This window comes from Bubalus bubalis, chromosome 16 (genome assembly GCF_019923935.1).
Source record: "Bubalus bubalis isolate 160015118507 breed Murrah chromosome 16, NDDB_SH_1, whole genome shotgun sequence".
Classification (NCBI taxonomy): domain Eukaryota; kingdom Metazoa; phylum Chordata; class Mammalia; order Artiodactyla; family Bovidae; genus Bubalus; species Bubalus bubalis.
The window spans coordinates 20996075-21011286 of record NC_059172.1 but is presented as its reverse complement, the minus strand read 5'-3'; the positions used below and the strand labels follow the sequence as shown (position 1 = coordinate 21011286).

Sequence of the window (15212 nt, the reverse complement as noted above, 5' to 3'; positions counted from 1 at the left end):
TTTTTGTGCTGACTGTAGTACCAAGATCCCGATTTAAGATGAGATTTGTGAAGTTCCAGATTAAAATGAGATTATTTTAATCTATAGTTAGAACCATTTTTTTTTTTTTAAAGAAAGGAAACAGATCTCTAGGCTACAAAGAGTTATTTGGAGTGGGCCCTTCAGTCATGCAAATGTAGGTAGTCTTGAGACACTCCTGAACATTTTTTTCATCCTACCCACCCCTCCCTGAGGCCCAGGTGCACAAAGCTATCTAGAGGGAAAGTAGATTATTTGCATAAAGTGGCTGGGAGCTCCCAGGAGGAAGGAGACAGGATTTTTGCTGCTGAACCTCTCTGCTTAGAGTCCACTTTCTGGTGGACTAAGTGCTCCTCCCCCCACATCCCATCAAGGCAGGACTGGAAACCTAGGGTCTGGAGGAAGTCAACAATAACAGCAACAAATCTCCAATTTCTTTGAGGAAGGGAATGTGGGTTGATGACTCGGGCTCTGACAAAATCCCAAGATTTTTCTTTTGGAGAAGGGTCAGCCTCATTCCCTAAACCTGTTGGATTTCTCCATTTTGGAACCTATACGAGGTAAGTGAGGAAAAAGGGCAGTGACGAACACAAGGTAATTGGGAGGAGGACTGTTCTCCTTTGTGTATGTGTCTGACTCTTTGTGATCCCTTGTACTGTAGCCCACCAAGCTCTTCTGTCCATAAAATTTTCCATGCAAGAATACTGGAGTGGGTTGCCATTTCCTCTTTCCGAGGCTCTTCCCCACCCAGGGATCGAAGCCGTCTCCTCTGTCTCCTGCATTGCAGGCAGATTCTTTACCCACTGCTGCGCCATCTAGGAAGGTTGTTCCCCTTTTGATGAGTAATTTTGGGATCTGGGGGTTGGGTAAAGACCTAAGATAAAGAAAGAGAGAGGTCCTGGATTTCACATTTGGGTGTTTTGATCAACTGTGACAGTGGCAGTCTGAGTTTATGGAGTTTCTCATAGTGATGATACAGAAAACTCATCTGTTCATTTTACAGGTATCGGTTTCATTACTTTTGCATGCCAGACAATGATCTAGGCTCTGGGAATAATGCAGCCAACAAAACAAACAAAAATTCTTGCCCTCAGGAAGCTTCCTGTCGGGGTTGGGGTTCAGGGCGTGGGGGGTGGGGAGAGGCAGAAAACCCTACAAAATAGTATCTTAGATGATGCTGAGACCTAAGGATAAAAATAAGGATAAAAATGGGGGGGGGGGTTATGTGTATAGATAGGTGTTATTGTTGAGGGAGGCTTCACAGACAATGTAAATTTGACTAACGATCTGAAAAGGAGGTGTGGACAGAGTGTGATCCAGATAGCTGAGGAGGGACAGTGACTGGAGTCTTTGTGAAACTGGGGCTGGAGCGAGACAAAGTGGGAGGTGAGTTCCTTGTGCGCTTTATACACCATTTTAGGTCCACTGCAAGGTTTTTTAGCTTTTAATCTGAATGAGACTGGAAGGAAAATTTGAAAAACGCAGAAAAAAGCAAAGAAGTGATTGAAACATGGATTTTACATGGAAAGCCAATGGCTTCTTTGATGATGCTGAAAGTCACTCAGTCGTGTCTGACTCTTTGTGACCCCACGAACTATACAGTCCATGGAATTCTCCAGGCCAGAACACTGGAGTGGGTAGCCTTTCCCTTCTCCAGGGGATCTTCCCAACCCAGGGATGGAACCCAGGTCTCCTGCATTGCAGGTGGATTCTTTACCAGCTGAGGCACAAGGGGAGCCCAAGAACACTGGAGTGGGTAGCCTATCCCTTCTCCAGCCGATCTTCCCGACCCAGGAATCAAACTGGGATTTCCTGCATTGCAGGTGGATTCTTTACCAACTGAGTTATCAGGGAACGCCTGTGTCTCTGTTAAATCCTTCAGCAGTTTCTTTTGCTAGCAGAATGAAGTCCTAGATGCTAATCTGGATCTTGCTTCTCCCTCTACTCTTATCTGCTTCTGATTTATCCTCACTCTGACTAAAAACAATCAGTTTCTCAAATTTCTACTCTCTACCACATTTTTTTTCTATGACTTTTGCATGAATCTTATCTTCTGCTCTCAAGTGTTCTCTCTTTGTTAGGGCTAATTCCTATATTCTTTAGATCTTAACTTTAACTCAGCCTGTGTACTGGCACAAAGTCCTGTGCTTAGAAAGTTAACTCTGAGAGACAGTGAAGGACTGGGAAGACCAGTGTGCTGCAGTCCATGAGGTCACAAAGAGTAGGACATACCTGAGAGACTGAACAACAACGGTTTGTTTAATGCTCTTTTGTCACCAACCTGAAATGCTTAATAATTTTGAACAAGGGGTCCCGCCTTTTCACTTTGCACGGGGCCCTGTATCCATACGTACATACCTAGTCCTGTTGATCCTCTACTATGCACCACTGCCTTGGTGCTGAACATACAAGGGAGTACCAGAAAAAGATGTCCTCCCTACTTTTGCAGAGCTTTCATACTGGTGGAAGAGGTAGGTAGACATTAATCAAACAATCAGAAAATAAACATAAAATTGCAATTGAGAAAAAAGCTACAGAGGAAGATATATGGAAATTTGGGTTAGTCAGAGAAGCCTGGAGATTCCCCAAGGAAGTAAGTGTTTTATTTAGCCAAGTCCTGTGTGTTCAATAACTCAGCTGTGTCTGACTCTTTGTAGCCTGCCAGCCAGGCTCCTCTGTCCATGGAATCTTCCAGGCAAGAATGCTGGGGCAGGTTGCCATTTCCTACTCCAGGAGATCTTCCCTACCCATCTCTTGGGTCTCTTGCATGGGCCGGCAGATTCTTTAGCAATAGTGCCACTAACCAAGTCCTGGAGGATAAGAAATGAACCAGACTTTCCATGGCTTGCCCCTTTCCCTACATTTGATTAGGTTCCTGTTCTGACCCCTCTTTGTGTCCTGTACTTTTCTTTTTGACTGCTATTATTACTAATTATTAGTATGATGGCCAATTTTTAGGGAGAATGTAAGCTCACATGGTGTCTCATTTTTCACACTGTATTCTCAGATACAGTGTATTCTCACTGTATTCTCAGCACAGTTCAGTCACTCAGTTGTGTCTGACTGTGACCTCATGGACTGCAGCACGCCAGGGCTTCTCTGTCCTTCACTATATCCCAGAGTTTGCTCAAACTCATGCCCATTGAGTCGATGATGCCATCAAACCATCTCATTCTCTGTCTTGCCCTTTCTCCTCATGTCCTCAATCCTTCCCAGTATCAGGGTCTTTTCCAAGGAGTTGGCTCTTCGAGTCAGGTAGCCAAAGTATTGGAGCTTCAGCTTCAGCGTCAGTCCTTCCAATGAATATTCAGGACTGATTTCCTTTAGGATGGACTGATTTAATCTCCTTGCTATACAAGGGACTCTCAAGAGTCCTCTCCAACACCACAGTTCAAAAGTATCGATTCTTTGGTGCTCAGCCTTTTTTATTGTCTAGCTTTCACATCTGTACATGATGACCAGAAAAACCACAGGTTTGACTAGATGACTGAGCAACTATCAATTGACTATATGGACCTTGGAAAGGCGATGGCACCCCACTCCAGTACTCTTGCCTGGAAAATCCCATGGATGGAGGAGCCTGGTAGGCTGCAGTCCATGGGGACGCTAAGAGTCGGACACGACTGAGCGACTTCACTTTCACTTTTCACTTTTCACTTTCATACATTGGAGAAGGAAATGGCAACCCACTCCGGTGTTCTTGCCTGGAGAATCCCAGGGACGGGGGAGCCTGGTGGGCTGCTGTCTATGGGGTCGCACAGAGTCAGACACGACTGAAGCGACTTAGCAGCAGCAGCAGCATACGGACCTTTGAAGGCAAAGTAACGTCTCTGCTTTTAAATACACTGTCTAGGTTTGTCATTGCCTTTCTTCCAAGTAGCAAGCATCTTTTATTAATTTTATGGCTGCAGTCACCGTCCACAGTGATTTTGGAGCCCAAGAAAATAACGCTAGTCACTATTTCCATTGTTTCCCCATCTATTTGCCATAAAGTAATGGGACTTGATGCCATGATCTTTATTTTTTGAGTGTTGAGTTTTAGGCCACTTTTTTCACTCACTTTCACCTTCTTCAAGAGGCTCTTTAGTTCCTCTTTGCTTTCTGCCTTAAGGGTGGTATTATCTGCATATCTGAGGTTGTTGATATTTCTCCTTGCAATCTTGATTCCAACTTGTGCTTCATTCAGCCCAGCATTTCACATGATGTACTCTGCATAGAAGTTAAAGCAACATATGGCCTTAACTCCTTTTCCAATTTTGAACCAGTCTGTTGTTCCATGTCCAGTTCTACTGTTGTTTCTTGTCCTGCATACAGGTTTCTCAGGAGGCAGGTAAGGTAGTCTGGTATTTCCATCTCTTTAAGAATAGCTTTGACTACATGGACCCTTGTTGACAAAGTGATGTCTCTGCTTTTTAATACGTTGTCTAGGTTTGTCACAGCTTATCTTCCAAGGAGCAAGTGATGTTTTTGAATGAAAATTTTTAGCAATATTTTTGAACAAAAAGATTATTTTTTGGCTATAAGCTTTTTACACATAAACTTTTTTCATGTACAATTTAGTAGTCTGCATTTTAAAAAGAACTTAATTCTATGAGACATTTTCCATTTTCTAAAACAAATTTCATGAACTGGCTAAATCAGAGGCTTTGAATTATATGGAGGTTGGTGTTCTGAGGGCTTCCCTGGTGGCTCAGACGGTAAAACGTCTGCCTGCAATGCGGGAGACCCAGGTTCGATTCCTGGGTCAGGAAGATCCCCTGGAGAAGGAAATGGCAATCCACTCCAGCACTCTTGCCTGGAAAATCCCATGGATGGAGGAGCCTGATAGGCTATAGTCCATGGGGTTGCAAAGAGTCGGACACGACTGAGCGACTTGACTTTCTTTCTTGGTGTTCTGAATGGATAAGAGAGGGAGAGACTGGAGGTAAAGAGATTAAGAGACAATACATACAAACTAAGTGTTCATTTACTTATTCAGCTACACTTACTAAGGACTTATTATAAATGAGCTAGTGTAATAGGCATTCACAGAACAATCATTTTTTCTTTTTTAAATGATAGGATCTGCTCCTTGAACTTACAGTGTACTGAGTATCAGTGACAGGGCTAGAAAGGAAAAAAAAAAAAAAAAATCCTTCCCCTTTTCAGCTTCCTTCATAGATGTAGCAATGCTGTAATAGACAGAATAGAAGCCTTCCATTAGCAGTGACGCAGAGAAATGTTTTGCAAGAATTCTGAAAGTTTGAAGTTCTAGTGGAATATTTTTCTTGTTTCAATGATAGATTTTTCTATTACTGTAACTTTCTCCTTTGAGTCATGCTTTTATCCTTTTTTGGTTCTTTTGACTACTTTTTAAAAAAAAAATCAAAAGTAACTAAATACTAAGTAAAAAGGAATGGCTAATACGCTGCTATCTGAGAGACAGACAGTGTTTTGTTTTTCTATTTTGGAAACCTTTGCAACTGGTTATCCTCCCTAACTTGAAAACTCTTTCCAAAACGTTATTTCCTACCGCCTCAGGGCATACTATCCTTTTCTCTTTTAAAGGCATCCTTCAAAATACTCTTCTCCCAGTTGGAAAAGCAGCAGGGAGTCAAGGTGTGGAGTTAAGACCGGCAGCAAGTTGCCACTCCCCTTGCCCTGCCTCAGTTACTGCAAAAGCATACATCTGGGGATAAACCCTTGTGTGGTAGAGTCAATCCTCCTAGTGAAGATTATGAAGGGAACAAAGAGAGGGCCCTTCCACGCTTCAGAGAAAGGTGTTCTCACAAACACTAATTCAGGATAAAAAGAAACAGAGGAAATGAACATTTAAAAAGATTAACTCTGAACGATACCTATAAGATCAGTTGTTCAACAAGGAAAAGAAGGAACGAGGGAGTACAGACCAGGACTCGGCTGGATAATCTTGGGTAGGTCACCTAAACTTCTTTGAATCCCTGCCCTATTTAAAAAGAGTTTGGACCAAGGATCTCTTAAGGTTCTTTCATCTATAAAATTCTATGGTTCTAGGATGGAACCATCCTAGAAGGGCCATTCTGTTGATTTCCTAGTCTCCAAGAGGGAGATAACTAGTTTCTGGGAGAGGAACTGACTGCCTTGATGGAGAATTATCAACGCAAAGGTGGGTGAACTTCTTATTTACGGGGGTTCGGACCGTAGCGATGCTTTTGGAGAATTTCCACGAGGGCCTTTTCCTCGTTCTTTAACCTGATTTTACAATTCTCTTGACGCTTTAGGATGACGGAGCGGGAAGAACATATTCAGACTGGGATTGTTCACTTCAAGCATTTTCCCCTTCCTTATTATTAGACCTTAAAAACAAACAAACAAACAAACAAACAAAAAAACCCGCCAAGAAACAGATCCGAAAGGGATGGCAGGGGAAACTATGATTACGGGATCTCGAAAGGCCTGTAAAATGCGCTTCCGCATTTTCATCTTTTCTTTGGCATTAAGACCTTTTTGAAAAACAGATTTTTGGCGGAGTGGGCCCAAGAATGAGGTTCAGAACAGTAGAGGGGGTGCTGGCGTGGGGCAGCTCCGGATCGGACACTAGCCGGCCGCCTGGCGGGCTAGAAGCTACAAGGGCGCGGCCGCGGGCGGGCGGGCCCCGGGGAGGGGCTTTGCGGAGGCGCCGCGGCCCGAGCCGAGCGGGGCCGCCGGGGCTCGGCGCGCAGAGCGGCCGGGCGGGCGGTGGCGCTGCGGAGGCGGCGACCGAGGCCGGCGGGCGCGGAGGAGGGGCCCGAGACTGGGGCGGCCGGCGGCAGCCGCCTCGGTGACGACTCCCGGCAGCGCGGCGACCAGAGGAGACCGAGCCCCGGGCCCCGCCGTCGCCGCCGCTCCAGGCTGTCTTCCTTCTCCTCCAGTCTCGGCGGGGGCGTCAGGAATGGGCCCCAACCGCCGCGGGCCCCGCACGCTGCGCCGTCCGTAGGCCCCCCAGCAATCGGAGGTCGGCCGGCCGGCCTCTCACCACCCCTCACCCCAGCCGAACCGTCCCCACCCCAAATCCCCGGGAAGGAAAATGAGGGAAACGGGTCCGGCGCTCAGCAGCCAGAGCAGCAGCAGCAGCAGCAGCAGTGGTCGGGGGAGGGTGTTTCGCCGTTTCCTCTCAGCCGCCAGGACAAGATGGCAGCGGCCGCGGAGAGGGGCTGAGCCCGGGCTGGGTGGTGCCGCCTGCTGAAGCGCCTGGCTCCCTGTCCCCGGCACGGCCCCGCACCCACCCCGGACATGCTCAGGGCTGCGGCCGCCCGAAGAGGGGAGAGCGCAGGCCTCTAGGAAGGTAAGGGACTAGGGTAAGGGGGCGCCCCCACCCCGTGGCGGGGGTTGGCGGTGGGGGGGGGGGGCGGGAACGGCTCCACCAGCCGCGCCTGCGTTCGGAGGGCCAGCGGGCCCCTCCTCCAGACCCTCCCTGGGCCCGACGCCCCCTAAGCGGTCCGCACCCGTCGCGCGTTCCGCACCCGGATCCGCATCTCCTGTGCGCTCGTGCTCCGCGTTTCCGCCTGGCCCCCTTGGGGTGGCGGATCCAGGCGTCTCCCTCGAGGCCGAGGCGCCCCAGGCCCGAGGCCGCCGGACGCGGGGGGCCGCGCGTGGTTCCTGCGCGCGGTGGCGCAGCCTCCGGGAAGCCGCGCTGGGGCTGGGCCGGGCGGCCCCCGCCGCCCCCTGCCAGGGTTGCGCAACGGCTCTTCCCAGCAACCGAAGTTTTGTTTAGTCCCACTGGTGGGGCGGTGGGGGGGGGGGGCTCTTCCCTCCCCGCAGCCCGGGCCGTCACTACGGAGACCTCTTGTCTTTCATTAAGGGGAACAAACACAAACACACGCACGCACGCAACTTGAGCTCCGCGGCCGATGGCTGCGTCCCTGGCTTTGTGGCCCAGTCCCCAGCGTCGTCGGGCGGCGGGTCCGGAGGGTGTCAACTCGAGGGACGTGAGTGCGTGTGATTGTTGGGGAGGAGAAATGTGATCCGCCGCTCCGCGTCCCCCGCCGCGGCCGGAGGAAGGCGTGGCGGCCGCGCGGCAGGTCTGTTGCCGGCGTCTCTCGTTACGGTGGCGGCCGCCCGCTTCCCTTCGCGGCGCTGGGAGAACTCGCGGCAAGACTTCGGAGGAGAGAATGTCTGTTTTCCTGTCGGGAGGGAGACGGCTGTTTTAACATGGTATGTAGCTCTCGGCGAAGCCTGTTGTTTCCCAGTCTTATCTCTGCCTGAGGAATTGCGCTGAAGGGTGTGTGCGTAAATTACCTTGGACCTGTTACAGAGCAGTCACAACACGTTCAGTCCTTGAACCGTGTTTTCACAACCTCTTGCTGCCCTGTTAGAATTTATTTTTCCACCTGTCGGTCTTTGCTTCTCATTAAAAGGAGATTCTGTTAGCAATAGAGAAGTTTTTCAGATTATTGTCCAGTTTACAGGCAAAGCTCATGGTTGATTCCATTGTCAACTTTGATGTCTCTCTGGTCTAGGGCCAAAAAAGTTAGCTGGTAAACCAGCCTGTGCCTCTGTTTAGTAGTTTGGTGATTATTATTATTATTATTTTCTATTTTAGGTATTTGCTTGTTAGCTGTAGCTTCTGAAGATGAAGGATTTATATTTAAACCGTTTCTGTTTATTTCCAAATTTTAATTACTGGGCGCTTTAAAATTTTAAGAGGTTCTCGTAATCAAATATTTGATGAGAACTTTTAAGCAGGATCGGTGAGTTTTGTTACCCAACTAAAAACATTTTAATCCTGCATTCTCAATTTTTCAGAAGCTAGGCAAACCTCACCATATGTTTGATAAGTCTAAATTCTGCTTATGCTTGCAAGTGCGGTGCTAATTTTATACAATGAGCCATGATAAGATTTTGATAGGTCATGATTAAACTTAGGATTTAAGTAAACAAAATAAGACTGGCCCTTTTTGTTTTCTTTAAAAAAATTAGTTTTTATAGTTTTGTTGGTTACCTCATGCCTTCATGCCACTTAAGAGTAATTGAGATGTACCAACCAGGTAAAGTTCCGTGCTTTTTAATCAACAAGCTGTTTCTTGGTATATTTATGGGTGTATTCGTGAAGTTTAGGGTACTTATTTGTGAAATACAATGGTTGAGGTTTATTTTTTTTCACATTTCTGAAACGTTTTTAATTTGTGTAAAGGTAAAGATGTGCTGATACATTTGTATTTTGGATATTTCATTGTGTGTGGTTCTTTTTTGTATTTATGGGAAAAATTGAATAATTTAATTTGTTCCTTAATTTTTTATACTCTAGGGACTATATTTAAAAAATTTTTTGTGGAGAGTGTTAGCTTAAAACTATGTTTTAGAAAGATAAAATGAGCTTGAACTCTAGAACAGAGCCAGCCATTAAATGTTTCAGATTTATATTTGGACACTGCTGACTATAGTAGCTAAACATACATATTAGGCAGGCAGATCATAACCTGGTGAGCCAGTCTTAGTTTACTGTCATAATACCTTTTCCATTGAACTTGTCATTATCTTGCTTCTAAACCAGTCATTGGCTTCTGGGCATGGAGTTTTAGAGTCACATAAAAGTGGATGATTTTTATGGAATAATTCTTCTTGTAAACATGCTTGAAAAGAAGCTTCAGATCATACTATTTTAATTTTTTGGATGTTCAGTCATGGGTATCATAAAACAAGGTGCAAATTACAGAGGTGGGTTTCTGTAGCTAGTAAGGCAGGGCATGTAAGTATTTGTTGAATGCAGATTATTGAAAGCCCCACCCCCCTTTTTTTTCTTGCAACTTAAAATAGCAGCAGCTGTCAAATGAACTTTTTCATTGAGCTTTGTTTTAAATATTTGATATATCAACATTGAGGGCATCTCTATGGAAGGGCAGATGAAGAAAATGTAAATTTCAGAGTGCTAAGATGCTGTTTCCCAATCCTGTTTCACATCCATTGAATGGAATACTTGTTTGAGTGTTTCCATTTAAATGTTAATTTATTCTGGTAACTTTCGAAGTTAATTTTCTTAATATGATGATATGGTAGATTAGAATTGCATTATTGGGGGTTAGTTAATTCAAAGTCTTTAAAAGTATATAGTTTTCCATTGTAACTTTATGTTTGAATTTGGAGATGAAAATATCATGGCAATATTTAGATTTAAGGGTGTTTTAAGGACCTTTGAATTTTTCCACATTTAAAGTATCTGTCCAGAATTATTCTTGCTTCTTAACTATTAAAGGATATGAGATGCTTTGCTGCATGATTATATTGTTGGTACCGAAAGAGATCTTCATGTGAAGTTTCTGTGTTTGCAGCTGTCCTGGCTTCCTAATGTCTGAAGTTGAGACTCCCAGTGTGGTATGTTTAACTTGGAAGTTACTTTTGATGACAAACCCTAGAACTTTGTAAAAATCAAGGAACCTATCAGTGTATTTTATTTTAAAAGAACCCCTCCTGGCTCCCTCGTTCCCCCCTCTCCCCCCGACTTGCTGAAACCTTTGTGGTGGGTATAACCTTTTCTGTGTAATACGAATGTAAGTCTAAATGAGTTATTTGAGATGTCCTTTCTGATTCTGGATTCAGCTGCTTAAAAAATTTATATATATACACACACATGCATATATATATATATATATTTGTCTAATACGTTAAAGCATACACTATAAGTTGAATATAGGGCTATAGATTTGGAATAGAAGTTTTAAATTAGTGGAGGATTTTAGGATTAGCCAAAGTCCACTCCTTTTAGTTTGGTTGGTATAATTAAGAATGATTTGGGGAAGAACAGTTTAATGTTAGTGTGCTGCTTCTGTAGCTTTGTCACAGCTGTCCTTTTTTTAAAAATCTTAATCACTGTCAAGACAGAACAGATATTTGGAGGATGTATGTTACACATTTTACCCAAATATTTGTTGAATTAGACCTTGACCAATTTAGTGGTTCAGGCTGTTCTCCGCAGTTGCTACTTGGGCCCTGTGTCGCTACATAAAGGCAACATATTGTCTCGATTCTGAAGCATACCCCTGAGTGCTAGGGTGTTGGAGCTTCTGTTCTCACCACTCCTGTGGGAATTAAAAGAGCTGGATGAGTATTGGAAATACTATATTTTTAGGGTGGTGTTTATAGTTTGTGGACAGTTAAGACATTAAGCTGATTTACTTTGTCTTTCATATTTAGTAGTTAATGGCAAGAAAGCTGTCTTTTTTTTTCTTTGAAAGCTGTCTTTTTCTAATGTAAAAGTCTTTGAAATGAAACAAACCAAGATAATATTTTTTTACCTTAAGTGCATTTTATTTTGATCCAAACAATTTGTCTAATTTTCTGAGTGAGCATTTTTCACTCCTGAGGGAGACTGAGGGGAAAGGTAGAGGGGAGATGCTTCAGAGAAAGCTGGGCTGTGGGGGGGTGATGGTGAGGCGTGAGTTTCATTGGATTTGGGAGACTTAAGAAATCTGTTTTAAATGTTCAAGTTGCTAGAAACCAGAGTTCTCTTAGTTGTAAAGTCAATGAAATATTGTGGTAGTTTGGAGGAAAGATTATGAATATGGCATTGGCACCTGCCGAATGATCATTCTTGTGAAATAATATGTTTATCATCCTTGACCAGTTTTTAAATCCTCCCCAGCCCCCAATTTATTTTCCTTAAAGTATAATTTAGGGAAGATAAACTTTTTATACAATTTAAAAACAAAGAACGTTACAGGCCTGTCTTGAAATTAGAGGTGTGACGAGAACAGAACATATTGCCATTATGATGAGTTTGATTTTTGGGAATAATATTTTTAGTTTTTGGAGATCCTTAAAAATAAAACTGAAGTGCACTTAATACGCGAATCTAGGTTTTTCAAAACACAGGCTTCTTTGTCACACAGTTCATTTTTACATTCTAAGAGGAACATCTCTTTTAAAGATTAGACTTCCAGGTACTTTTTCGTGTTGCATTTTCTTTCTTGCTTTGTCTCTTTTGTTTGTTTTGTTTTTTTAAATGAAAAGGTGGTTACACCTTGTTTGTGGAATAGGGAAAAATAGTACTTGGCTGCTCTAAACTGTACCTTTTCCGTGATCTAAGTGAAGTGAAGTTACTCAGTCGTGTCCGATTCTGCGACCTCATGAACTGTAGTCTGCCAGTCTCCTCCATCCATTGGATTTTCCAGGCAAGAATACTGGAGTGGGTTGCCATTTCCTTCTCCAGAGGGAATCGAACCTGGGTCTCCTCCAGTGCAGGCAGTCTCTTTACAGTCTGAGCCACTAGGGAAGTGAGCATCTAAATTGTGAAAAACTGGTTATTTAGTATAACTCTTTGGTCACATTCAAAATAAGAGATTGCCAAGGGTGGTCAGATTTAGTTCTTTTTCGTGTAATTATTAATGCTGGAGTACCTTTTCTAATTGGAAAAAAATTGTTTTAAGTTTGATAGATACTGAAATAATCAAATCAGCAGACTATGAATCATTCTCTCCCTCTTTTAAAATTTTGTAATCATTTATTATAAATTATATTTGATTACATATGGATTACCAGGAAATTGTATTTCGGATTTGATAGAAAATATAAAGCTTTACTAATTAATTGGCTAGTATTTGACTAGCCAGTTAATCCATTTTAGAAATTTTAAAAAGTATTTGATTTACTAAAAAAGCATTTATATTAACTTCAAACTCTTCAACTTCTTCTTGCTTTGTTGCATATAGTTCATAAATAAAATATGTTACAGTTTTTGAAAAACAGAAGGTAAACTTTGCAGAAAATAACTTGTTTAAAAAATGTTTCCTCCCCTATAACGCTATTATTTTAAAGGCGTAAAAATTTCATTACCGTATATATTGACTGTGTGTTATCTGTTTAATAATACATCAAGAGTCTTGTAGGTCTGGTAAACTATACTACTTTAGATAAATAATGCTCAGTCTTACATAGTTAATAAGTTAGATGGACTGATAACATTGAAAATTGAACCCGACTTTCTAGAGACATTTTTTTTTAAAGAGTATAATACTTCTGAGGATTTTAAATCTGTAATTTATTGTAACTTTTAATGAGATTAAATAGGGTACAGTGACATAAAACCACAATGAAAATTAGAGGTTATGTGCTAGATAGCCTATAGCTATGATGCTGTTTTTCACTACATTCTCAAAACATGTTTTGGGCCAGTTTCAGTGGTGACAGTACAGGTATCTCTATAGTATATTAGTTATAGTTTTATATTTTAAGTTAGATAAGAGTAGTATTGGGTTCAAAAGTATTAGGTTTTTAATCGGGCTAGTATGCTTTAAATATTTTTTTGTAGCTGGATCATTGACTCTGACCACAAATAAATGAAATTTTATTATGATAGGTAAAACAGTGATAAATAAGTATATGAAAATTAGTACATGTTTGAGTGCCTGTTAACTGCAAATTACTGTCTATGGATGAAGAGTAAGACATGATAATCTCTGCTTTGAGGAAGTAGAGTCTATGAATTTTATTTTTGTGATAATCTTTCCATCAAGTCTAGCCAATTTAGTAGTGTAATAACCTTATATTGCCTAATAGAGATGTGTTGTGTTATTTAGTCGCTAAGTCGTGTCCGACTATTATGTGACCAGTAAACTGTAGCCTACCAGGTTTCTCTGTCCATGGGATTTTCCAGGCAAGAATACAGGAGTGGGTTGTCATTTCCTCATCCAGGGAATCTTCCCAACCTAGGTATTAAACCTGCGTTTCCTGCATTGGCAGGCGTGTTGTTTATCATTGAGCCACCAGGGAAGCGGTTGAGTAGTGTAATTGCTTTCATTGCCTTATGGAGACATGCATATGTTAATTTAAATGAAGGAGAGGGTCATTTCTCAGATACGGTTAAACTCATTCCCTTATTCTCTAGTGTTTCATTCTGGACTTGCCCCATTCTTGTATTGCCTGAGCAAGTTATTATAGGATTGCCTCTTCTAATTATATTATTACTTTCTCAGTTTGGAGTAGGGCTCTCCAAATCTTATTCTTATGCCATCTGTGGGAAGAAAACAGGAGAAAACTGGGTACAGATAGAATTTCATTTTCAGTCAGTTCAGTTCAGTCACTCAGTCGTGTCCGACTCTTTGCGACCCATGAATCGCAGCACGCCAGGCCTCCCTGTCCATCACCAACTCCTGGAGTTCACTCAAACTCACATCCATTGAGTCGGTGATGCCATCCAACCATCTCATCCTCTGTTGTCCCCTTTTCCTCCTGCCCCCAATCCCTCCCAGCATCAGAGACTTTTCCAATGAGTCAACTCTTTACATGAAGTGGCCAAAGTATTGGAGTTTCAGCTTTAACATCATTCCTTTCAAAGAACACCCAGGGCTAATCTCCTTTAGAATGGACTGGTTGTATCTCCTTGCAGTCCAAGAGACTCGCAAGAGTCTTCTCCAACACCACAGTTCAAAAGCATCAATTCTTCGGCGCTCAGCTTTCTTCACAGTCCAACTCTCTCGGCCATACATGACCACTGGAAAAACCATAGCCTTGACTAGACGGACCTTTGTTGGCAGAGTAATATCTCTGCTTTTCAATATGCTATCTGGGTTGGTCATAACTTTCCTTCCAAGCAGTAAGCATCTTTTAATTTCATTTTAAGGTACTTTTAAAAATATTGAAATTTCTGGCTATAACTCATCTTGAAACCACTCTTCAGAAGGTATATTATTTGTGTACTTAATTTGTGTAAATCAAGTCTGTCTTATGTTGAGGTCCTTAAAACTAGTCATGCAAAAGGCAAGTGTTGTATTGTGTTTCTCCTATTACGATTGTGTATGATAAATTCTTAATGAACTTTGACAATTTGGTAACATTTTGATATTTTATACATGTGTATTTAAAATGGAATTCTTTTTCTTTTTGGCCACACTGTATATCTTGCAGGATCTTAGTTCCCCGACCAGGGATTGAACCCAGGCCCCCGCAGTGAAAGTTGTGAGTCCTAACCCCTGGACCACCAGGGAATTCTCTAAAATTGTTTTCTGTATGGAAGCCTACTCAGAGTGTTAGGGACTATAGCATAATTGGTTTCCTAATAGCTTTTGAGTAGAAACTAGTTGGAATGCTTGCCTTGTCAGTTGCCCCAAGCCTAGTGTGACAGTGCTGGAAGTATTTCTAGTGGCTGCATTGAAACTTGGAAAATCACTTTAAAAATATCTCATATCTGAAGGTATATCTAGCTTGAAATTGTTTCCTATTAATCTGATTGGAAGAAAATGAAATACCTCAATTTATAACCTATT

General features: G+C 42.6%; 1 protein-coding gene and 2 long non-coding RNA genes across 4 annotated transcripts in view; all 3 read left to right on the top strand.

Annotated features, from left to right (window-relative positions):
* The first annotated feature begins 449 nt into the window (after positions 1 to 449).
* Positions 450 to 5803, top strand: LOC123329731. Its single transcript, XR_006545275.1, has 2 exons — positions 450 to 578; positions 5566 to 5803. It is a non-coding gene; the product is annotated as an uncharacterized LOC123329731 (long non-coding RNA).
* A 115-nt stretch (positions 5804 to 5918) lies between these two features.
* LOC123329732 lies at positions 5919 to 6360 on the top strand. Its single transcript, XR_006545276.1, has 3 exons — positions 5919 to 5930; positions 6031 to 6142; positions 6258 to 6360. It is a non-coding gene; the product is annotated as an uncharacterized LOC123329732 (long non-coding RNA).
* Positions 6361 to 7169: 809 nt separating this feature from the next.
* The window catches only part of HIPK3 (homeodomain interacting protein kinase 3), an 81822-nt gene continuing 73779 nt past the window's right edge, over positions 7170 to 15212 (top strand). The window contains exon 1 of one of the 2 annotated variants that reach the window (XM_025266251.3): positions 7170 to 7300. The gene's annotated coding sequence lies outside the window, so the exon portion shown is untranslated. Of the gene's footprint in view, positions 7301 to 7938; positions 8170 to 15212 lie in introns of those variants that run through there. The other variant, XM_006043093.4, reaches the window with a different exon arrangement.